This window comes from Sus scrofa, chromosome 17 (genome assembly GCF_054392235.1).
Source record: "Sus scrofa isolate SSC_HxYL_T2T_F1_AM1 chromosome 17, Sscrofa_HxYL_maternal_Yorkshire_Landrace_v2.0, whole genome shotgun sequence".
NCBI lineage: Eukaryota > Metazoa > Chordata > Mammalia > Artiodactyla > Suidae > Sus > Sus scrofa.
The window spans coordinates 44,683,748-44,707,615 of NC_139399.1; the positions used below are offsets into that span (position 1 = coordinate 44,683,748).

At 40.2% G+C, this 23,868-nt stretch overlaps 1 protein-coding gene and 1 long non-coding RNA gene across 38 annotated transcripts in view; one reads left to right on the forward strand and one right to left on the reverse strand.

The window, feature by feature from the left end:
- The window catches only part of LOC146395264 (uncharacterized), a 624,884-nt gene that overhangs the window by 152,872 nt on the left and 448,144 nt on the right, over positions 1–23,868 (reverse strand). The window lies entirely within an intron of this gene.
- Positions 1–23,868, forward strand: part of CBFA2T2 (CBFA2/RUNX1 partner transcriptional co-repressor 2) — a 168,022-nt gene that overhangs the window by 18,100 nt on the left and 126,054 nt on the right. For 21 of the 37 annotated variants that reach the window (XM_085003619.1, XM_085003618.1, XM_085003617.1 and 18 more), the window contains exon 2: positions 7,754–7,815. The exons of the other annotated variants lie outside the window; for them this stretch is intronic. The gene's annotated coding sequence lies outside the window, so the exon portion shown is untranslated. The remainder of the gene's footprint in view (positions 1–7,753; positions 7,816–23,868) is intronic. 37 annotated transcript variants of the gene reach the window in all.

Here is a 23,868-nt window from a genome sequence, read left to right on the forward strand (position 1 = left end):
AGCTGTTATGTGCTATTAGATGCAAGGACTGTGTTAAGTACTGTGGGGCTGCCAAGGTGGTTAAGATTCAGTCCCTGTCTTCAAAGATCTTCCAGCTTCTTTCCTTCTGTGTACTAACACTTTGTTGTTTGCTCTTGTAATGAAAGCCTTGGCAATTGGATTTTAATTGTTTGAACAGTGACTGTCCATCTTTTCCTTTTCTTTCTTTTTCTTTTTTCTTTTTTTTTGTCTTTTTGCCTTTTCTAGGGCCGCTCCTGCGGCATGTGGAGGTTCCCAGGCTAGGGGCCTAATCGGAGCTGTAGCCACCGGCCTGAGCCAGAGACACAGCAACACCAGATCTGAGCCGTGTCTGTGACCTACACCATAGCTTATGGCAACGCCGGATCTTCAACCCACTGAGCAAGGCCAGGGATCGAACCTGCAACCTCTTGGTTCCTAGTTGGATTCGTTAATCACTGAGCCATGACGGGAACTCCCATCTTTTTCTTTTCTATTGATGCTGTTGAGAAGAGTTATATTGGGAAATAGTGAAGCAAAGATTCTGGTTCAGTCAATGGAGGCAGTGAATTACTTGGGAAAGAGATGCGATGCCAGACATGCCTTAGAGCTGCTGGGCACCTAGCTGCAGCTGTGGACATAAACATTTGCCTTGCTATGAGCTTTCTAAAGGTCTCTAAGTAGTCCATGCTAATTTTGTGGCTGTTTTGGGTAAGTAAGGACAGTTTCTGTTAAAACCATAGTTTGCTTGGTTTTTTTTTTTTTTTTTTTTGCTGTGGCATGTGGAAATTCCAGGGATTGAACCTTTGCCATAGCAGTGACAGTGCCAGATCCTTAACCTGCTGAGCCACCAGGACCCCACCATTAAAACCATAGTTTTTATTTTATTTTATTTTTAATTCAAGAAATTTATTAACCAAAATTTTGAACAATTTTGAACAAATTGTTTTATTTTTAAATTTATTTTTTATAATTTATTTTTATATGATTTCTATTTTTTCCGTTATAGTTGATTTACAGTGTTGTCAATTTGTACTGTATGGAATTCCTGTCGTGGCGCAGCAGAAAGGAATCCGACGAGGAACCATGAGGTTGTGGGTTTGATCCCTGGCCTCCCTCAGTGGGTTAAGGATCTGGTGTTGCCGTGAGCTGCCGTGTAGGTCGCAGAAGTGGCTCAGATCCTGCATTGCTGTGGTTGTGGCATAGGCTGGCAGCTGTAGCTCCCATTCAACCCCTAGCCTGGGAATCTCCATATGCTATGAGTACGGCCCTTAAAAGCCAAAAAAAAAAAAAAAAAAAGTTTTGAACAAATTCTTTTTTATTTTTTAAATTTATTTTTATTATTTATTTTTATATGGTTTTAATTTTTTCCTTTATAGTTGATTTACAGTGTTCTGTCAGTTTCTACCATATGGAGTTCCCGCCGTGGCTCAGCAATTAACGAACCTGACTAGCTAGCATCCATGAGGACGAGGGTTTGATCCCTGGCCCCGCTTAGTAGGTTAAGGATCTGGCGTTGCTGTGAGCTGTGGTGTAACAGGTCAAAGACGCAGCTCGGATACTGTGTTGCTATGGCTGTGGCGTAGCCTGGTGGCTACAGCTCTGATTCAACGCCTAGCCTGGAACCTCCATATGCCCTGGTGCAGCCCTAGAAAGACAAAGCAAACAAACAAAAAACAAATACTCATTTATTTACACATTTACTGAGCCCCTAGTGCTGGATACTGGGAGATATGAAGAGGCCCTGGAAAAGTTTAAATGTAGTCCAGTAGGGGTGGGAGGGAGAGCAGATTGATGTTCCAGTACCAACTGGTAAGCAGTAATAATTGTGTGGTAAGAACCACCAAGGATAGGCATCTGACCTGGTGCACGTTCATGTATGTGTGGATGAGTTTGAAAAAAAGCTACTTAGAGAGGATGATGCCTGTCTAGAACCAAGTCTGTTTTTTTCCTTTCCAACAGCTTTTAAAAAAATTAATTTTTAGACTGGCAGTATATTTACATAATTCAACATTTAAAAGGTACAAAGGTTGTTTAGTGAAATGTCATCATTGTGCTCCAGCCACTGGAGGCAATTAGCATTACCAGTTTGTACTGTATCCTTCCAGATAGATTCCTGTAGGCCATATAAGACAAAAGAACTTCCTCATTCTGTATTGTATTTCATTGTATGGATGCATAATACTTTTTTTTTTATTATGATCCACTCCTGATGGACATTTATATACCAATCTTTTGCTCTTAGAAACAATGCCGTATGGCTTGTAATCAGTATCATTTCATAAATCTGTAGACTCGATTCCTAACAGTAGAAGTTGTTGGTGCAAAGGGTACAATTTGTGTAATTTTGATAGATGTTGCCACATTACTTGCCAGAGATGGTGTATCAGTTTTATTTTTACCAGCAACATGTGTGACCCAAGTAAAGAAAGGGTAAGAGATGGGGGAAGCTAAGGCTGGACCAGGTTTGGGGGGGAACTAAAAGTTGGAATGTTATTGAAGTATAAAGAGCTAGGTGAAGAATGGCAGGAGATGAGCCTAGAGAAGGAGCCAGGGGCCAGATTTATGCTTGAATTTTATTCTGTAGCTAAAGAAGAGCAATGGAAAGGATGAGGGAATGACATAGGTAAGATTGTGTTCTAAGTAGAGCACTCTGGTGGCCCTGTGAAGATGGATTTGAAAGGGCAAGACAGGAAGCAGTAAAATAATTAGGTTAATGCAGTAGCGTTGTCATACCATGTGTGTTAATTTTGGGTTTGGAAACTAAAAGGGATACAATGTGCTAAGGTAGACAGAGGAGATTTAAAATAGGAAGAGCCTGTCACACTGAAGTTAGGTAGCAAGAAAGGCTTCACTGAATAATAGTTGCATTTTGATGGATGGGTCCGTCTTGGACTGGTAGATGTGGAGAAATGGGATAAAAGAACTCTTTCCAGGTCCTGAGGTTGGAATAAGCCAGAAGTAGACAAACTTTTTCTATAAAGAGCCTAATAGAAGATATTTCAGACTTTATGGAACACATAATGATTTCTGTCACATATCCTTCTCCTTTCTTTTTTTACAACCTTTTAAAAATGTAAAAACTTGGGAGTCCCCGCCGTGGCACAGCAGAAACAAATTCAGCCCGTAGCCATGAGGATGCGGGTTCATTCCCTGGCCTCGCTCAGTTGGTTAAGGATCCGGTGTTGCTGGGAACTTTGGTGTAGGTTGCAGACCTGGCTTGGATCCCCTGTTGCGTGGCTGTTGTTGTAGGCCGGCAGCTGTTGCTCCAATTGGACCCCTAGCCTGGGAATTTCCATATGCCACGGGTGCTGCCCTAAAAAGCAAAAAAATAAAAATATGAAAACTGTTAGCTTATAGCCCTTACTGAAACAGACCATGAGCAAGGTTTACACAGGGTTGGGTTGGGGAATGGCTTTAGTTACTCCTAGAATAAGCAAAGCATCCAGGCTGTCAAGTACAGGATATACTTAGTAAAAAGCAAGAGTAAAGCAGGCTGCAACAGGGCTGTTGGAAACTTTGAATGTTAGGCAAAAAAATTTGTCCTTAGATTAAGATGCATTGAGGAGTCACTTACTGTATTTTTTTCCCCCTAAGAGAATATTTGTTGCTAGCACTTAGATTTTTTTTTTTTTTTTTTTTTTTGCCACCCTAAGGCACATGGAGTTCCGGGGCCAGGAATCGTATCTGAGCCACATTTGGGACAGTGATGGATACTTTAACCCACTGTGCCAGGCTGAGGATCAAACCTGTGTTCTGGGTCTGTGGAAATGCTACTTATCCCATTGCACCACAATGGGAACTAAGCAGACAGGAGTGTGGGAACACAGGCTGCCTCCTCACTGCATTTTTTTTTATTTAATGGCTACACCCATGGCATATGGAAGTTCCTAGGCCAGGGATTAAATCAGGGCTGAAGGTTCGAACTACACCACAGGTGTGGCAATGCTGGATCCCTTAACTCACTGTGCTGGGTCAGAACTTGAACCCATGCCTCTGCAGCAACTTGAGCCACTGCAGTTGAATTCTTTTTTTTTTTTTTTATAATGGAGTTTTTTGTGTTTGTTTGGTTTTTTTTTGTTTTTTGGTTTTTTTTTTTTTGTTTTTTGTTTTTTGTTTTTTTGTCTTTTTGCATTTTCTAGGGCTGTTCCTGCGGCATATAGAGGTTCCCAGGCTAGGGGTCTAATCCGAGCTGTAGCCACCAGCCTACGCCAGAGCCACAGCAACGCAGGATCCGAGCCGCATCTGCAACCTACACCACAGCTCACAGCAATGCCGGATCCTTAACCCACTGAGGAAGGACAGGGACCGAACCCGCAACCTCATGGTTCCTAGTCGGATTCGTTAACCACTGAGCCACTATGGGAACTCCTTTTATTTTCTTTTTTTTTTAAATTACTCAAATGAATTTATCACATCTGTAGTTGTATAATGATCATAACAATCCAATTTCACAGGATTTCCATCCCACAGCCCAAGCACATTCTCCTCACTCCCCAAACTGTCTCCTCCAGAGACCATAAGTTTTTCAATGTCTGTGAGTCAGTATCTGTTCTGCAAAGAAGTTCCATCTGTCCTTTTTTCAGATTCCACATGTCAGTGAAAGCATTTGATGTTGGTGTCTCATTGTATGGCTGACTTCACTTAGCGTGATCATTTCTAGGTCCATCCATGTTGCTAAAAATGCTGGTATTTCGTTCCTTTTGATGGCTGAGTAATATTCCATTGTGTATATGTACCACATCTTCTGGATCCACTCCTCTGTCGATGGACATTTAGGTTGTTTCCATGTCTTGGCTATTGCAAATAGTGCTGCAATGAACATCGGAGTACATGTGTCTTTGTGAGTCATGGTTTTCTCTGGATAGATGCCGAGGAGGGGGATTGCTGGATCAAATGGTAGTTCTATTTTGAGGTTTTCTGAGGAATCTCCATACTGTTTTCCACAGTGGTTGCACCAGTGTACAATCCCAACAGTGTACTAGGGTTCCTTTTTCGCCACACCCTCTCCAGCACTTATTGTTTGTAGACTTTTGGATGATGGCTATTCTGGCTGGTGTAAGGCGGTACCTCATAGTGGTTTTGATTTGCATTTCTCTAATAATGAGTGATGTTGAACATCTTTTCGTGTGTTTTTTGGCCATCTGTGTGTCTTCTTTGGAGAACTGCTGTGTCTGTTTAGGTCTTCTGCCCATTTTTGGATGGGGTTTTTTGTTTTTTTGGTAGGGAGCTGCAGAAGGTGTTTATAACTTTTGGAGATTAATCCCTTGTCAGTTGATTCACCTGCAAAGATTTTCTCCCATCCTGTGGGTTGTCTTTTCGTGTTGTTTAGGGTTTCCTTTGCTGTGCAGAAACTTTTAAGTTTGATGAGGTCCCATTTGTTTGTTTTTGTTTTTATTGTCAATACTCTTAAGAGGTGGGTCTGAGAAGATGGTGCTGTCGTTTCTGTCAGAGAGTGTTTGGCCTGTGTTTTCCTCTAAGAGTTTCATAGTGTCTGGTCTTATATCTAGGTCGTTAATCCATTTTGAGGTGTTCTTTTGTGTGTGTATGGTGTTAGGGAGTGTTCTAATTTCATTCTTTTCCATGTGGCTGTCCAGTTTTCCCAGCACCACTTACTGAACAAGCTGTCCTTTCTCCATTGTATATCCTTGCCTCCTTTGTCATAGAGTAGTTGGCTGTAGGTGTGTGGGTTTAATTCTGGGCTTTCTATCCTTACAGTTGAATTGTTAACCTACCGCACCACAGCTGGAACTCCCCAGAATTTGTTTTATCCTAAAATGCTTATGCAGAAGAGTCATTTTTAAAATTTATTTTTATATTGAATAATAGTTGTTTTACAATTTTGTTAATTTCTGCGGTACAGCAAAGTGACTCAGGCATAACACATATATACATTCTTTTTTATATTCTTTTCCGTTATGGTTTATCCCAGGTTATTTGATATAGGTCCCTGTGCTATATAGTAGCACCTTGTTGTTGTTGTTTTGGCCATGCCTGTGGCATGCTCATGCCCCCAGGCTGGGAATCGAACTTGTGCCACAGCAGTAACTCAAGCCACTGCAGTTACAATGCTGGATCCTTAACCTGCTGCACCACAAGAGAACTCTGTCTGGTATGTTTTTTGAAATAGCCTCTCAGGTGATTTTCTACCATGCCTGCCCTGTTAAGAGCCACTGTTTGGAACAGTTTCTATCTTTACTTTATAGCCAGTGATACTGGTAGGATTGTATCCTTTTATTTACCATCTACTATGAAGGAAGAGTTGAGATAGATCTTTGCTATCGCATAAAGACTACTGACCTCTGTATATCTTTGGCAGTGAATGTTACTAACTCATGTTGTCCGTTTGCTGATCTCCTTTTCCTGATGAACTCTGGCTTTATCTTATTTTCAGTTATTTTTGGTTATATTTTCCCTCAATCTCTTATAAACTTTGTTCTTATATTAATAGAAAGTCAGGGTGTTCCCAGTGGTTTTGAGCACAGCAAGTGACATTGTCTTCGTTACCTTTTTTTCCCCTTTCCCCTTTAAAGAAATCACTCTACTTTTGGAAAAAAACACTAGTGGTGCAAGAATGGAAGCAGGAATGTGAATTAAGAAATTATTAGAAATAAAAATAAGAAAAAAATTATTGCTGGAGGCAAGAGAGACGAGGTTGGTTTGGATCAGAGTGTTAATGGTGGAAATAGGAGAAATAGTTGGGAATTCCCGTCATGGCGCAGTGGTTAAGGAATCCAACTAGGAACCATGAGGGTGCGGGTTCGATCCCTGCCCTTCCTCAGTGGGTTAACGCCAGCGTTGCTGTGAGCTGTGGTGTAGGTTACAGATGTGGCTCGGATCCCGAGTTGCTGTGGCTCTGGCGTAGGCCGACGGCTACGGCTCTGATTCGACCCCTACCCTGGGAACCTCCATATGCCGCGGGAGCAGCCCAAGAAATGGCAAAAAAGACCAAAAAAAAAAAAAGAAAGAAAAAAAGAAATAGTTGGATTGAGGCTATTTTGAAGGTGCAGCTCTGATAGGATTTGCTGGGTTGGGGTGGAGGGTTTTGTGTCAATGATGACTCCAAGATTATTGACTTAAATGGCTGATTTACTGACTTAGAAAGACTGGGGAGAGGGTAGAAGCCCCCAGGTAGGTTTGAACTCAGATTGGGAACCAAGGATTTGATATGGGACATGCCGAATATGAAATCTATTAAATATCCAAGTAGAGATATTGAGACAGTAGGATGTATAAATAACATAGTGGATGAAAATAGAGGTTGGACCTCACATGGCCTTGGGAGTGATATAGAGGAAACAGATAAATTCTCTTTTATCATATAAACACTTGTAAAACTCATTATTCAGAGTTTAGGTTATGTAGACTTTTCTTCTGTTTTTGTGAGAGTTATTTGACAAGGAAGTAAAATACTAGGAATTTGAGAAAGTTCCAGAGTCCTTCTTTGAAGATTTGTAGCTGAAATTTATTTGACCTTGTATAGATTTAATCTAGTCTATGTAGTTTCTATTGCTGTTATTCTGTGTAAAATGATCATTGCCATAGTGACCTTAGAAGCTCTGTATGACTATTAAAGGACATTGTGACTTACTTGAAGAAAGAAAGCTTTAACCACAGTTTTTCACACTATATTTTATAGCGTATTTGTAATATATACCTAATTTGAAAAATAATGGTTTACATGGGGATTTCACATAGATTATTTTATTCAGTGCTCACAACAGGCCTGAATTGTACTATTATTTCCATTTTACAGTTGAGGAAACAGGCTGTATGGATGATGAATTGATACCCAGGACACATCTCTCTGATTAGATAGTAAGTAGCAACAGGACCTGAAACCAAGTCCTAACTCCACAGCACTATATAGATTAATAACTCTTTTAGCTGCTATATTCCATTTCTCTGCTATGCTGAATCTGTGTTAATTTATTATATAGTATTCTGCTTTGGCACTATAACTTTTGAAAGATATTTTACAAAAGTAATATAAGACTTTTTTTTTTTTTTGCTTTTTTTAAGGGCTACACCCAAGGCATATGGAAGTTCCCAGGCTAGGAGTTGGTCGAATAGGAGCTACAGCTGCCGGCCTACGCCACAGCAACTCACGACAACACCGGGTCCTTAAACCACTGAGTAAGGCCAGGAATCAGACTCACATCCTCATGGTTACTAGTCATACTAGTCGGATTCGTTTCCACTGCACCACAATGTGAACTCCAAGCCTTTTTTTTTTTTATTTTTTTTTGTCTTTTTATTTATTTATTTTTTTGTTGTTGTTGTTGTTGTTGCTATTTCTTGGGCCGCTCCCGCAGCATATGGAGGTTCCCAGGCTAGGGGTCCAATCGGAGCTGTAGCCACCGGCCTACGCCAGAGCCACAGCAACGCGGGATCCGAGCCACGTCTGCGACCTACACCACAGCTCACGGCAAGGCCGGATCGTTAACCCACTGAGCAAGGGCAGGGACTGAACCCGCAACCTCATGGTTCCTAGTCAGATTCGTTAACCACTGCGCCACAACGGGAACTCCAAGCCTTTTTTTTTGACTGCACCCATGGCATGTGAAAGTTCCCGGGTCAGGATCAAATCTGAGCTGACTGCTCCAAACCCTTAACTGCTAGGTTAGCAGAAGAACTGTGATATAAGACATTCCTAAAATTTGTAACAAGTTAGAGTAAAAAGTAAAAATTCCTTTTTTACCACATCACTGAAAGTTTGTGTATATTTGCAGACTTTTTTGGATTCCTTTATGTATACCCATAATACACGAATGTGTAGTGTTTTTTTTATAAATGGAGTCATATGTAATATTTTGCATAGTCTTTATAATTTCCAGTTACGCGAGAAGTCTAAGAACTGTTTTGTCAGATCTTTGCTTCAAACAAGAGCAAAGACATTTATCTCTTCTGTTGTTTTAAGTACCCTGGAACAGATTTTATGAAAGACTGCAGCATTCAGTATTGATTTGTTCAGTGTTAGTAGTGAGATGCCTTTAAAGTGATCACACCTTTCATTTCAGAGAGCTTTCCAAATGCTCTATAAAAAAGGCAGTTAGATGACTGACTGCTTCATGAGGTTGCCAAGAACCATTCAAATCCTTTTCCCTTTCTCAGAAAGTGCAAGGTTGTCCATTTTGGTGCAGTTGGCTTTTGTAGATGTACCTATTACCTATAGTTGTAGGAGATGATGTTTCTCCGTCTGTCTGATAGTAAGAAAGAAATGAATACACCTGTAACTAGACAGAATTGGAAATGAAAATAGGTCCTTTCTGCCATTGATGACATAGGGAAGAAAAGCTTCAGGTGGATCATACTCTCCAGCCTATGTCTTAGAAGGCTTGCCAGTTTTCAGCTCATTAATGCCATAAAGATATTTTGGTGAATACATATGACAGACTATGCATTTTGCTTTCATTTATTTATTGGATTTTTTAAAATTGAGGTATAGTTGATTTACTATGTTGCATTAGTTTCTTGAGTACAGTAAAGTGATTCAGTTAATTCTTTTTCTTTTTCTTTTTCTTTTTTTTTTTTTTTTTTAATGAGAGTTGCAACGTTTATTTCAGGTTCTCTCTTGGGGGTTTTTTTGTATTTTTTTTTTCTTTTTTGCTACACAGGCAGTATGTGGGAATTCCTGGGCCAGGGATTGAACCTACGCCACACAGCAGCAACCAGAGCCACAGTGGTGAGAACGCAGGCGCCTCAACCCACTAGGCCATCAGAGAACTCCCAGTTAATTCTTTTTCATATTATTTTCCATTATAGTTTATTGCAAGCTACTGAATATAGTTAGTTCCCTGTGCTGTATAGTAGGACCTTGCTGTTTATTTCATTTTATATATAGTAGTTTGTATCTGCTAACCCCAGACTCTTAATTTATCCCTTCCCTTCCTTTTTCCTCTTTGATAACCATAAGTTTGTTTTCTATGTCTGTGGGTCTACTTCTGTTTTGTGAATAAGTTCATTTGTCACTTCATGAGTATTTTTATTTGCTCAGGAAATTATCACTGTTTTTAGTTTACCAGTATTGATGAGTCTTCTTAATGGGGAGAAAATTCCTTTGAGGAGTTAAGTAGAGGTTATTTAAAGTCCCATGAGAATAAAAAATTTCTCAATTGTAAAGTTTCTTAAGTATAAAATTAGGAGGAAATTCTCCTTACTCACATGTTGTTTATTTGTCATTATCTGCTCATTTAGTAAATTTACCATTGATTCTACCATTCTTAATATGAAGCACCGACTGCTTGGGGATAATGAACTCATTTTACTAGGATTATCTTTTGGTAAATGTTCTAAATTAAGTAGTTTGGAAAGTGGTTAATGATAACCAAATTTGTGATCTAGGATTGTCACAATTTATAACAGTTCTTTGGCATTATTATTGTACTTTTGTGTTTTGGAGAAGAAAGGTACATTTTAACATCCTATAGTTAAGAATGACAGTCTTAATTTGGGCAGTAAGATGAAAAGCTGACCTGGGCTTGCCTGATCTACAGCTAGGATTTTTCTAGCAAACTGCATGGAATGGATGTATGCAACCAGGTGTTTTGCTTTAACTGCAGCTGCGCCATCTGTGGGAGCAGGTGGACAGATTCTGTATCATCAGGAAAACACAGCTGGTGAGACTTAGGAGAAGAGCTAATTGATTGCTTTTCCTCAGCCATACCTTTTTCCAGTCATGGACACCTAAACACAGCTTTTACCTGTGCACAGGTGTCGCCTCTGGTCAGGACAACAGCAACAACAAAAGTGAACAAAAAATATGCATTTGGCTGCTGAGAAAAATAATTTTTTTAAGTTTTGATTTTTGTCTTTACTTACTTGAGGATATTTCCAGCTCCTTAAATTAACTTCTCTGAGAGTTCCTTGTAAGGATAGTTAAATATAATAGTAATATCTATATACAGTTCATGCAGGCTCTTCTCTCTGTAGAACTGGGAAGTAAGCAAAAAGGACTTTTCTTTGGGCAAAACAGAACAAAATGTCATAGATCTCATGCAGTGAAGAATAAAAAGGAAATAAAACTCTAGAGTCATAGATTCTTGAAAGAGAGACTAGAGAGCATTCATCACCCTCGCCCCTAACTCTTAGCACATATGAGAAATCTAAGACCTAGAGAAAATAATCCCTCAGTACTATGGCCTGGTTGCTTGGAGAATCAGATTAAAATTCAGAGTTACAGAGATCTGTCGTGGTGCATTAGAAATGAATCCAACTAGTATCTGTGAAGATACGGGTTCGATCCCTGGCATCATTCATGGGTCGGGGATCCAGTGTTGCTATGACCTGTGGTGTAGGTTGCAGATACAGCTTGGATCCTCAATAGCTGTGGCTGTGGCGTAGGCCGGCACCTGTAGCTCTAGTTCGACCTAGACTGGGAACTTCCATATGCTACAGGTGCAGCCCTAAAAAGCAAAATAATAATAATAATAAAATTCAAAGTCATTATAATTCTGAAAAAGTGCATCAAATCCAGTGATATTTTATAAAGAAATAGTGAAGTAAGGAATCCAGTTGAATATAGGAAGCAACCAGTTATGTACATAATTTTAGCTCATCTGGGACTACAAACTAAGAATGAATCTTACAGTTCTGTTTCAGAAACAATCATTATACCACTGGGCTGCATTGAAGGGAGCTAGGAGTTTGCTCTATTGTACTTAAGGTTTAATTTCACAGTTGTGCAGCATTTTAGAGGGCTCAAAGAAGATTCCCCAAATAATGACAAAGAAAAAGAAACTCCAGTTGAAAAGAAAAGAGAAAGCAAAGTGGATTGATAAGACTTTAAGGATTGTTTTGCAGAAGTTTGCTACCCGTTCGCTTCCTCACTTTAGAACTAGACAAGAGGGAGCAGGCAACATCAAATTTACCTTAGCCATGGGGAAAGTAAATACACATCGTCTGTTCTGGGACTAGGAGATCATTGTCACCTGGATGCTTGTTAAAATGCAGAATCTCAGGCTGTATCACAGACCTACTTAATTTGCATTTTAATAAGATTTCTGCAGGTGAATCATGTATACATTAATATTTGAGATGTTTTGGGTTAAACCATAGACTATAATGGATTAAGATGATTCTCATCTTCCAAGAGCATTTTAAAAAATGAGATTCTTATCTGGGTGAGAGAAGTTTTACCTTTTTTGAATATTTACACCCTTCTTAAAGAATCGAGTAGTAGAGTGAGATAATAAAGAGAAACCTGAGCAAAAGCACAATAACTGAAGCTAATGAGGTTCAAAGCAAGGAGGGCAAAATAGGAACCTCTATGAAAACTTTGGGATATATATACAGCTTTCCTATTCCAAGCAAGGACACCATACCAGCTTATTTTCTTGGCCCCAAGCTCTAAAATGAATCCATTTCATTGGCCTTTAGGAGACTTTGAGTAGCAATGGATTATTAAGAATTTTAGGAGTTCCCGTCATGGTACAGTGGTTAACGAATCCGACTAGGAACCTTGAGGTCGTGGGTTCGATCCCTGGCCTCGCCCAGTGGGTTAAGGATCCGGCGTTGCCATGAGCTGTGGTGTAGGTCGAAGACGCGGCTCGGATCCCGAGTTGCTGTGGCTCTGGCGTAGGCTGGTGGCTGTGGCTCCAATTAGACCACTAGACTGGGAATCTCCATATGCCGTGAGAGCGGCCCTAGAAAAGGCAAAAAGATAAAAAAACAAAGAGAGAGAAAAAAACAGCGTTACTTGGAGACTGGGGACTCAGTGGGTTAAGGATCTAGTATTCTCACTGCTGTGGCTCAGTTCACTGCAGTGGAGCAGGTTTGATCCCTGGCGTGGGAACTTCTGGATGCTACAGGCACAGTGAAATAAAACAAAACAAAACAAAGAATTTTAATGAAAATGCAGAGTTCTCTGGTGGCTCAGCCAGTTAAGGGTCTGGTGTTGTCACTGCTATGGCTCAAGTTATTGCTGTGGTGCTGGTTCAGTCCCTGGCCTGGGAACTTCCACTTTCCACTGCTACAGCCAAAAAAAAAAAGAATTTTAAAGAAAATGATGGAAGTACAGTGCGTAGTTCTTATTTCTGCTTCTTATGTGTGAGGGTAAAGTGAAGTTCTATTAAAATTATTCTGCAAGGAAGCCAGAGAAAACATCTGCGTATCTGACTTTCTTCATGAGTGTTAACTGATCATTCAACAAATATTTATTGAGTGCCTCCTATGTGTGAGGTACTAGAGATAGAGCAGTGATCAAAACAAAGGCTTTGCTCCTATAGGTCTCACATTCTAGTGGAGAGACAGCCAAATACAAGCAAGGCAATATATGTTCTAAAACCCCAGGTGGAGACAAATTCTTTTTTTTTTTTTTTTTTTTTTTTTGTCTTTTTTGTCTTTTTGTTGTTGTTGTTGTTGTTGTTGCTATCTCTTGGGCCGCTTCCGCGGCATATGGAGGTTCCCAGGCTAGGGGTTGAATCGGAGCTGTAGCCACTGTCCTACGCCAGAGCCACAGCAACGCGGGATCCGAGCCGCGTCTGCAACCTACACCACAGCTCACGGCAACGCCGGATCGTTAACCCACTGAGCAAGGGCAGGAACCGAACCCGCGACCTCATGGTTCCTAGTTGGATTCGTTAACCACTGCGCCACGACGGGAACTCCAAATTCTTTAAAGACAAATAAAGCAAGCACAAAGTTATGAAATATTTCAAGAGCACGGAGTTCCTGTTGTGGCTCAGTGGTAATGAACCTGACCAGTATCCATGAGGATGCACATTCGATCCCTGGCCTCCCTCAGTGGGTTAAGGAGCTGGCTTTGCTGTGAACTGTGGTGTAGGTGGCAGCTACAGGTCTGATTCAGCCCTGCCAGGGAGCCTCCATATGCCAAAGGTGTGGCCCTAAAAAGCAAAAAAAAAAAATAAATAAAAAGTTTCGAGAGGGGAGTTACAGATAAGTTTGCTGTTTTATTTACTTATTTATCCAATTTATTTAGTTTACTTCCCTTTTTTGTTGTTGTTTTAAAAAGTTACCACTTGTCTCAGGTAGGTTTTCTTTTTATTCGGCCTTGCCCAAGGCGTGTGGAAGGGATTTCTTTCACTTAGCATAATGCTTTTCAGGTTTATCCATGTTGTAGCAAATATCAGCACTTCATTCCTTTTGCAACTAAATACTATTAATTGCATGATGCACAGTTTATCCTGATTATTCACAATTTCTGTATTTGCAAATCTACCTATTTGTTAAAATTTATGTATCCAAAAATCAATATAAGGTGATCATTTATGGATCATTTATGAGCAGAGCAGTGAACATTTTAAGTTGCCCAGCATTCACATTCCCAGCTGAAGTTGAATACTGCCTTCTAGCTTCAGCTTTCATAGTATAACAAGTCTATTTCTTGGTCTATTTAGTGCCACATTTTGCATAATTTTCTGCTTTTTGTTGGTGATTTTACTTTTAAAATGGCCCCCAAGTGTAGTGCTAAAGCACTGTTGTTACTAAGTGAAAGAAGGCTGTGATGTGCCTTAAGGAGAATATATGTATGTTAAAAAGGCCTTGTTTAGGTTATATTGCTATTGGCAATGAGTTCAGTGTCAAGGAATCAACAATATATATTAAATAAGAAGTCTTTATAAACAGAAACTCGGGAGTTCCTGTTGTGGCTCAGGATTAAGAATCCAGTTAGTGGCCAACAAGCACATGAAAAATGCTCAACATCGCTGATTATCAGAGAAATGCAAATCAAAACTACTATGAGATACTACCTTGCACCAGTCGGGGTGGCCATCATTGATAAGTCCACAGATGGAGGGTACTAGAGGATGTGGAGACGAGAGAGTCCTCCTATAGTGTTGGTGGGAACGTGGATTGGTATGGCCACTGTGAAAAACAGTATGGAGGTACCTCAGAAGACTAAATAGAGAACTACCACATGGCCCAGCAATCCCACTCTTGGGTTTATGTCTGGACAAAATCATGAGGCTCTGGGTTTGATCCCTGGCTTCACTCAGTGGGTTCAGGATCCAGCATTTTCGTGAGCTGTGGTGTAGCTTGCAGATGTGGCTCAGATCTGGCGTTGCTGTGGCTCTGGTGTAGGCTAGCAGCTGTAGCTCCAATTCGACCCCTAGCCTGGAAACCTCCATATGCCATGGGTGTAGCCCTAAAAAGACAAAAGACCAAAAAAAAACAAAAAAAAAAGATGCAAACTATTGCATTTGGAGTGGATGAGCAATGAGATCCTGCTGTATAGCACTGGGAACTATATCTAGTCTCTTGTGATGGAGCATAATGGAGGATAATGTGAGAAAAAGAATGTATATATATTTGCATGACTGGGTCACTTTGCTGTACAATAGAAAATTGACAGAACACTATAAAGCAAATATAATGGAAAAAATAAAAATCATTAAAAAAAAAAAAAAAAAAAGAATCCAGGAGTTCCCTTCATGGTGCAGCTGAAATGAATCCGACTAGGATCCATGAGGATGTAGGTTCAATCCCTGGCCTCACTCAGTGGGTCAGGGATCGTTGTTTCCGTCCACTGCACTGTAGGTCACAGACGCAGCTTGGATCCCACATTGCTGTTGCTGTGGCATAGGCCAGCAGCTGTAGCTCCGATTGGCCCCTAGCCTGCGAACTTACATATGCTGTGGGTGCGACCCTAAAAAAAAAGGAATCTGACTAGTATCCATGAGGATGTGGGTTCTATCCTGGCCTTGCTCAGTGGGTTAAAGGATCCAGTGTTGCCGTGAGCTGTGGTATAGGTCGCAGACATGGCTCAGATCTGGTATTGCTGTGGTGTAGACCAGCAGCTACAGCTCCAATTCATCTCCTAGCCTGGGAACTTCCATATGCCTTGGGTGCTGCCCTAAAAAGACAAAAACAAACAAGCAAACAAAAACACAAACCAAAAACACATAAAACAAGACTAGGTACAGAGTTTCCTGGAAGCTCAGTGGGTTGAGGATCTGGAGTTGTCACAGCTGTGGCTCAGATTTATCCCTGGCCCAGAAATTTCTGTATGATTTGGGTGCAACCAAAAAAACAAAAACTGTAACAACAACAAAAACCAAGCTTATGTATTGATCCAACAGTGGAAATGTTGTGACCAGAGGCTTGAAGAAACCTTACCCTTATTTATTCCCCCTAGGAGCGGTGGAAAGTATTTGCTAATTTAGTGTTTTATTTACACGTTTATCAGTTGATGGATATTTGGCTTATTTTAGCTCTCTGGCTATTATGAATAATTCTACTATAAACATTTGTGTGTAAGTTTTTAGATGGACATATGTTTTCAGTTCACTTGAGTATATACTAGAATTGCTGGGTTATGTGGTAATTTTTTTATGTTCATATTTGTTTATTTATTTATTTTTAGGCTGCAACCTCGGCATGTGGAAGTTCCCAGGCTAGGGGTCAAACTGGAGCTACAGCTGCTGGCCTACACCACAGCCATAGCAATGGAGGATCTGAGCTGTGTCTGCAACCTACAACACAGCTCACAGCAACGCCAGATCCTTAACCCACTGAGCAAGGCCAGGTATTGAACCCGTAACCTCATGGTTCCTAGTCGGATTCATTAACCACTGAGCCACCACGGGAACTCCTATAATTTTATGTTTAACCTTTAGAGAAACTGCCAGATCACTTTGGAAGAATGACTATTTTACATTCCCATTAGCAGTATAATTGGACTCTAATTTCTCCATGTCCTCCCAGATACTTGTTATTATCTGTTTTTTGTATTATAGCCATTTAGTGGGTTGGAAGTGGTGTCACACTGTGGTTTTGATTTGTATTTCCTTTTCTTTTCTTTTTTTTTTTTTTCTTTTTGTCTTTTCCTAGGGCTGCACCATGGCCTGTGGAGGTTCCCAGGCTAGGGGTCTAATCGGAGCTATAGCCGCCGGCCTATGCCAGAGGCACAGCAATGTAGGATCTGAGCCTCATCGGCAACCTACACCACAGCTCACAGCAATGCTGGATCCTTAACCCATTGATCGAGGCCAGGGATCGAACCGCAACCTCATGGTTCCTGGTTGGATTCGTTAACCACTGAGCCACGACAGGAGCTCCTGATTTGTATTTCCTAATAGCTAACAATGTCAGGCATCTTTTCATGTGCTTATTGTCCATTCGTAATCTTCTTTGGAGAAATTTCTAGTCTTTTTTTTTTTAAGATTTTTATTTTCTCTGTTACAGTTGATTTACAATGTTCTGTCAGTTTCTGCTGTACAGCAAAGTAACCCAGTCATACATATATATACATTCCTTTTCTCACATTATCCTCTATCATGATCCATCCCAAGTAACTAGATATAGCTCCTTGTGCTACACAGCAGGATCTCATTACTTATCTACTCCAAATGTAATAGTTTGCATCTACTAACCCCAAGCTCCCAGTCCATCCCACTCCCTCCCCCTTTCTCTTGGCAAGCACAAGTCTATACCCCATGTCTGCGAGTTTGTTTCTTTTCTGTAGATAGGTTCATTTGAGCCGTATATTAGATTTCAGATATAAGTGTTATCATATGGTATTTGTCTTTCTCTTTCATACTTACTTCAGTTAGTATGAGAATCTCTAGTTCCATCCGTGTTGCTGCAAATGGCATTATTTTGTTCTTTTTTATGGCTGAGTAGTATTCTATTGTGTGTATATACCACATCTTCTTTTTTTTTTTTTTAAGTAATGCTGACTATTTTTATTTTATTTTATTTATTTATTTATTTTTGGTCTTTTTCTAGGGCCACACCCACAGCATATGGAGGTTCCCAGGCCAGGGATCTAATCAGAGCTGTAGACCCCAGCCTACACCAAAGCCACAGCAATGAGAGATCTGCGCCGTGTCTGTGACCTACACCACAGCTGGAGGCAACACCGGATCCTTAACCCACTGAGCGAGGCCAGGGATCGAACCCACAACTTCATGGTGCCTAGTTGGATTCATTAACCACTGAGCCGTAATGGGAACTCCCTACCACATCTTCTTAATCAGTTCATCTGTTGATGGACATTTAGTTTGTTTCTATGTCTTGGCTGTTGTGAATAGTGCTGCAATGAACATGGGGGGTGTGTGCATCTTTTTCTATGAAAGTTTTGTGCAGATATATGCCCATGAGTGGGATTGCTGGGGCATATGGTAGTTCTATATTTAGTTTTCTAAGGTATCTCCATACTGTTTTCCATAGTGGTTGTACCTAAATTTCTAGTCTTTACCCAGAAGATAGCTTTTTAATGAAACCAAGACGTGTATTTGATGAATAAATTTATGGCAAAACTAGAAGTTTTAAATTGTCAGTAACCCAAATTCAGAATTATAAATTAGCTTCTTATATGACATTGATAGATGATTATGAGTACTCCTACCTTTTTCTGCAAGGCCAAATAAAATTTTCAAACTGATGGTAATAAAGAAAGTGTGCATCTTAAAGGTATAGTTATGTGTGAAAGAGGACTATTCTTCCAGGACAGCTTTGAGAGGAATTTATCCCAGTCTGCTTCTTTGTGGTTGAAAGGCCTGGAAAGTTCTAGTTCCACATTTTACTCATCTAGCTTGCATTACAATATTTAGAGTAAGTGTTAGGCCACAAAACCACATACTCAAGTGAGTGCAGGTGTGCATTTAAATAATGGACATCTCCACATTTGAATGAAGCAGATCTCCATCTGAGAATGTGATCATTCCAATGTTTCCTAATTTTATAAGCTCAATTGGCAGTAAGCTGCTTTTTTGTTCAAGTCCTCAGCTACATCACAAATCTTGTGGGACCATGTCGAGCTAGCTGTCTTTGTATGTATATTTGGTAAAGTTGGCGGAATCAAAGAGCCTTATTAAAATTGTTGTTCTTCAAGAGTTCCCTGGTGGCTCAGCAGTTTAAGGATCCTGTGTTGTCACTTCACTGCTATGGTATGGGTTCAATCCCTGGCCTGGGAACTTCTGTATGCCATGAGCACAGCCAAAACAGAAAAACACCCAAAAAAAGCTTGTTTTTTTCCTTTATCTTCTAGGTACAATTATTATACACCATTTAATTTGTGTATGTCTTATATAAAGTATGTGTTTCTGGTTATTTAAACTTTATTCCTTTGAGTTTGGGATATTGTGATCTGTCCAGATTTTAAAAACCAAACAAAATATATTTAGCATATTTTTTTCATGAAAGACAGAGAGCCAGGAATTCTGTGGAAGACAAGTTTTCTAGATCTTAAAAAACTTGATATCTCATGAGAGATGTATGGCCTGTGCACTCAAGTAACTGAGACAGACTAAGGGGAGGACATGAGAATGGAATAAAAGAGATGGTACGTAAAGGTTGCATGTGGAAAATGTCATCTGAATCTGGCCTTGAAGGATATCTTTCAAAGAGCAGAACATGACTAGAATCCAGGCTTTTTTGATTGACTTGATTTGTTTGGTTGGCTACTTTTCCCTCTGTTTCAATAATAAAGCTTGCATCTGGGCCTTTATTATCAACTTTTGACTCAAAAGTAAGTTATATTTCTGCCCCAAATTCTTGTGTATAGAGTTAAGACCTTATGACCTGGAAGTGGCCTCTTTTTTTGGGGGGGGGTCTTTTTAGGGCCACACCAAGGCATATGGAGGTTCCTAGGCTAGGGGCAGAATGGGAGCTGTAGCTGTTGACCTATACCATAGCCACAGCAACACAGGATCCAAGCCACGTCTGCGACCTACACCACAGCTCACGGCAACGCTGGATCCTTAACCCACTGAGCGAGGCCAGGGATCGAACCTGCATCCTCATGGATACAAGTCAGATTTGTTTCTGATGATCCATGACAGGAACTCTGAAAGTAGCTTCTTAAGCTACTCTTACACTTTATTTTGCCAGAATTGTGTTTATAGCTATGTTCAGTCTTCTTTGACATATCATTCTTGGGCTAATGTGCCCAAGAACCAACTTAATTTCTCTGTGCCATCCAATACCAAGGTATATATACATACTTGGGCCCGTGGTGCCACAAGGTGGCTGCTGTGAAGAAGTGTTTTAATCTTTTCTTTTCCCCACTGAGAGTTTACACTGCCCATAGCCTGATTATTTTCACATTGTGACATTTATCTCAGATTCCTGTTCTTCTTCTTCTTCTTTTCTTTTTTTCTTTTTTTTTTTTTTTTTTGAGCTATACCTGTGGCATGTGAAAGTTCCCTGGGCCAGGGATCAAACTTACGCCACAGCAACAACCCAAGCTGCTGCAATGACAATGCCAGATCCTTAAGCCACTGTACAACAAGGGAACTCCCTTCATGTTCTTTTTAGTAACCTTCAATTTCTCTTTCAGTTCTAGTTTAATTACATCTTCCCACCTCTCTCTCATTTACTCTGTTCTCTTTGTGAGTTAAGAAAAGGAAAAAGAAAAGAAACTAGGCATAAGATTACTCCCAGAATCTTTTTTTTTTAATTTTTATTACTCAAATGAATTTATCACATCTGTAGTTGTATAATGATCATAACAATCCAATTTCACAGGATTTCCATCCCACAGCCCAAGCACATTCTCCTCACTCCCCAAACTGTCTCCTCCAGAGACCATAAGTTTTTCAATGTCTGTGAGTCAGTATCTGTTCTGCAAAGAAGTTCCATCTGTCCTTTTTTCAGATTCCACATGTCAGTGAAAGCATTTGATGTTGGTGTCTCATTGTATGGCTGACTTCACTTAGCGTGATCATTTCTAGGTCCATCCATGTTGCTAAAAATGCTGGTATTTCGTTCCTTTTGATGGCTGAGTAATATTCCATTGTGTATATGTACCACATCTTCTGGATCCACTCCTCTGTCGATGGACATTTAGGTTGTTTCCATGTCTTGGCTATTGCAAATAGTGCTGCAATGAACATCGGAGTACATGTGTCTTTGTGAGTCATGGTTTTCTCTGGATAGATGCCGAGGAGGGGGATTGCTGGATCAAATGGTAGTTCTATTTTGAGGTTTTCTGAGGAATCTCCATACTGTTTTCCACAGTGGTTGCACCAGTGTACAATCCCAACAGTGTACTAGGGTTCCTTTTTCGCCACACCCTCTCCAGCACTTATTGTTTGTAGACTTTTGGATGATGGCTATTCTGGCTGGTGTAAGGCGGTACCTCATAGTGGTTTTGATTTGCATTTCTCTAATAATGAGTGATGTTGAACATCTTTTCGTGTGTTTTTTGGCCATCTGTGTGTCTTCTTTGGAGAACTGCTGTGTCTGTTTAGGTCTTCTGCCCATTTTTGGATGGGGTTTTTTGTTTTTTTGGTAGGGAGCTGCAGAAGGTGTTTATAACTTTTGGAGATTAATCCCTTGTCAGTTGATTCACCTGCAAAGATTTTCTCCCATCCTGTGGGTTGTCTTTTCGTGTTGTTTAGGGTTTCCTTTGCTGTGCAGAAACTTTTAAGTTTGATGAGGTCCCATTTGTTTGTTTTTGTTTTTATTGTCAATACTCTTAAGAGGTGGGTCTGAGAAGATGGTGCTGTCGTTTCTGTCAGAGAGTGTTTGGCCTGTGTTTTCCTCTAAGAGTTTCATAGTGTCTGGTCTTATATCTAGGTCGTTAATCCATTTTGAGGTGTTCTTTTGTGTGTGTATGGTGTTAGGGAGTGTTCTAATTTCATTCTTTTCCATGTGGCTGTCCAGTTTTCCCAGCACCACTTACTGAACAAGCTGTCCTTTCTCCATTGTATATCCTTGCCTCCTTTGTCATAGAGTAGTTGGCTGTAGGTGTGTGGGTTTAATTCTGGGCTTTTTGTCCTGTTCTACTGATCTATATGTCTGTCTTTGTGCCAGTACCATGCGGTTTTGATGGTTGTAGCTTTGTAGTATAGTCTGAAGTCCGGGAGCCTGATTCCTCCAGCTCCATTTTTCTTTTTCAGGATGTCTTTGGCTATTCTGGGTCTTTTGTGCTTCCAAGCAAACTTTAAAATATTTTGTTCAAGTTCTGTGGAAAATGTCCTTGGTAATTTGATAGGGAGTGCATTGAATCTGTATATTGCCTTAGGTAGTATAGTCATTTTGATAATATTGACTCTTGCAATCCAAGAGCATGGTATGTCTTTTCATCTGTTTGTGTCATCTTTGATTTCTTTCAGCAGCATCTTACAGTTTTCAGAGTACAGGTCTTTGTTTCTTCAGGTAGGTTTATTCCTAAGTATTTTATTCATTTTGATGTGATGGTAAACAGGATTGCTTCCCTAATTTCTCTTTCTGCTCTTTCATTGTTAGTGTGTAGAAATGCCGTTGATTTCTGTGTGTTAATTTTGTATCCTGCGACTTTGCCAAATTCATGGATGAGCTCTAACAGATTTCTGGTAGAGTCTTTAGGATTCTCGAGGTATAGTATCATGTCATCTGCAAATAGTGGTAGTTTTACTTCTTCGTTTCCAATTTGGATTCCTTTTATTTCTTTTACTTCTCTGATTGCCATGGCTAGGACTTCCAAAACTGTGTTGAAGAGTAGTGGCGAGAGCAGACATCCTTGTCTTGTTCCTGGTCTCAGTGGGAATGCTTTCACCTTTTCACTATTGAGAATGATGTTTGCTCTGGGTTTGTCATATATGGCCTTTATTATTTTTAGGTAGGTTCCCCCTATGCCCACTTTCTGAAGGGTTTTTATCAGAACTCCCAGTATCTTTGTTATCAAGAAAGTAGAAAGCAATATTTCTTTTTAACAAAAATACAGATTCAGGTATGATCTAGGCCATAGTTCTCAATATAGGAAAGAGTATTAGCAAAGATGCCAAGGTGGGAAAGCACAAGATATGTGTACAAAATGGCAAATGCTCTAATTGGGCTAGAATATGTCTCACATGTCTTTACTGTATATCCTCCTAATCTTGTACCTGAAGAGTTTAAAAAATGCATTTGTGGCATTCCTATCGTGGCTTAGCAGTAACAACTTGACTTGTATCCATGAGGACTTGGGTTTGATCCTTGGCCTCTGTGGGTTAAGGATCTGGAGTTGCAGTGAGCTGTGCTGTAGGTTGCAGACTCGGCTCGCATCTGGTGTGGCTGTGGCTGTGGCATAGGCTGGCAGCTGCAGCTCCGATTCGACCTGTAGCCCGGGAACTTCCATATGCCATGGTGTGGCCCTAAAAAGACAAAAAAATACATAAAATAAATTTTAAAAAATACATTTTTGTTGGATTAATGCTCACTAGGAAAAAATTCCAGTTGTTGCAGTTCCACATTTGAACTCCTTCATTGTGAATTCATCATCCTTGGACCTTTCTAATAATTTTTGTGGTCACATTGAGTTTGATCTATCTCTGTGCTGTATGAAAGCACACAATCATAAAACTGTGTAGGCATAAATGAGAGGCATATGGGAATGGTGTAAAAGGAACTCTAGGAGTCTTCATATGCCTGGGTGGGCAAGCTAAACTAATAGCTCCCAGCAGTTTTTCTGAATCAGACATTGTGGAGCCAAGAGTCTAGCATTTGGAATTCCACTGCCTGTGCAAAGGGTCTGTCTTTTATCCTCCAAAACACCATTTGTTAAATGGTTAATGACCCAGTGGACCTGTTGACAACAGAGAGGGGAGGCTGGCAAAGATCAAGTTTAAAGGAAAAAACAAGGATAAGTTCAAAGGTAGGAAACTAAGAACCAAAAGTGTTTGATCACATTTTCACCTACGTTATTATTATTTTTAACAATTTATTGTGCAGAATTTTGAACATACACAACGTAGACAGAATAACGTCATAAACTTCCACATACCTATCCCCTTAACCCCAGTAAGCTGCAATTACCACATCTAATGAAACCAGGAAGAACTCTGGTTAGCCCTGGTTTTGGTATTCAGGCATCTTTAGGTCTTATCACCTTTGGCCTTATGCCATCAAACTCCTCTTTTCCTGTTTTAGCACCTACTGTTTATAGACCACTGGTGAGTAGAAGAGTACTTAACCTCTGATAGCTTAAGAAACCTAAGTGCTGGG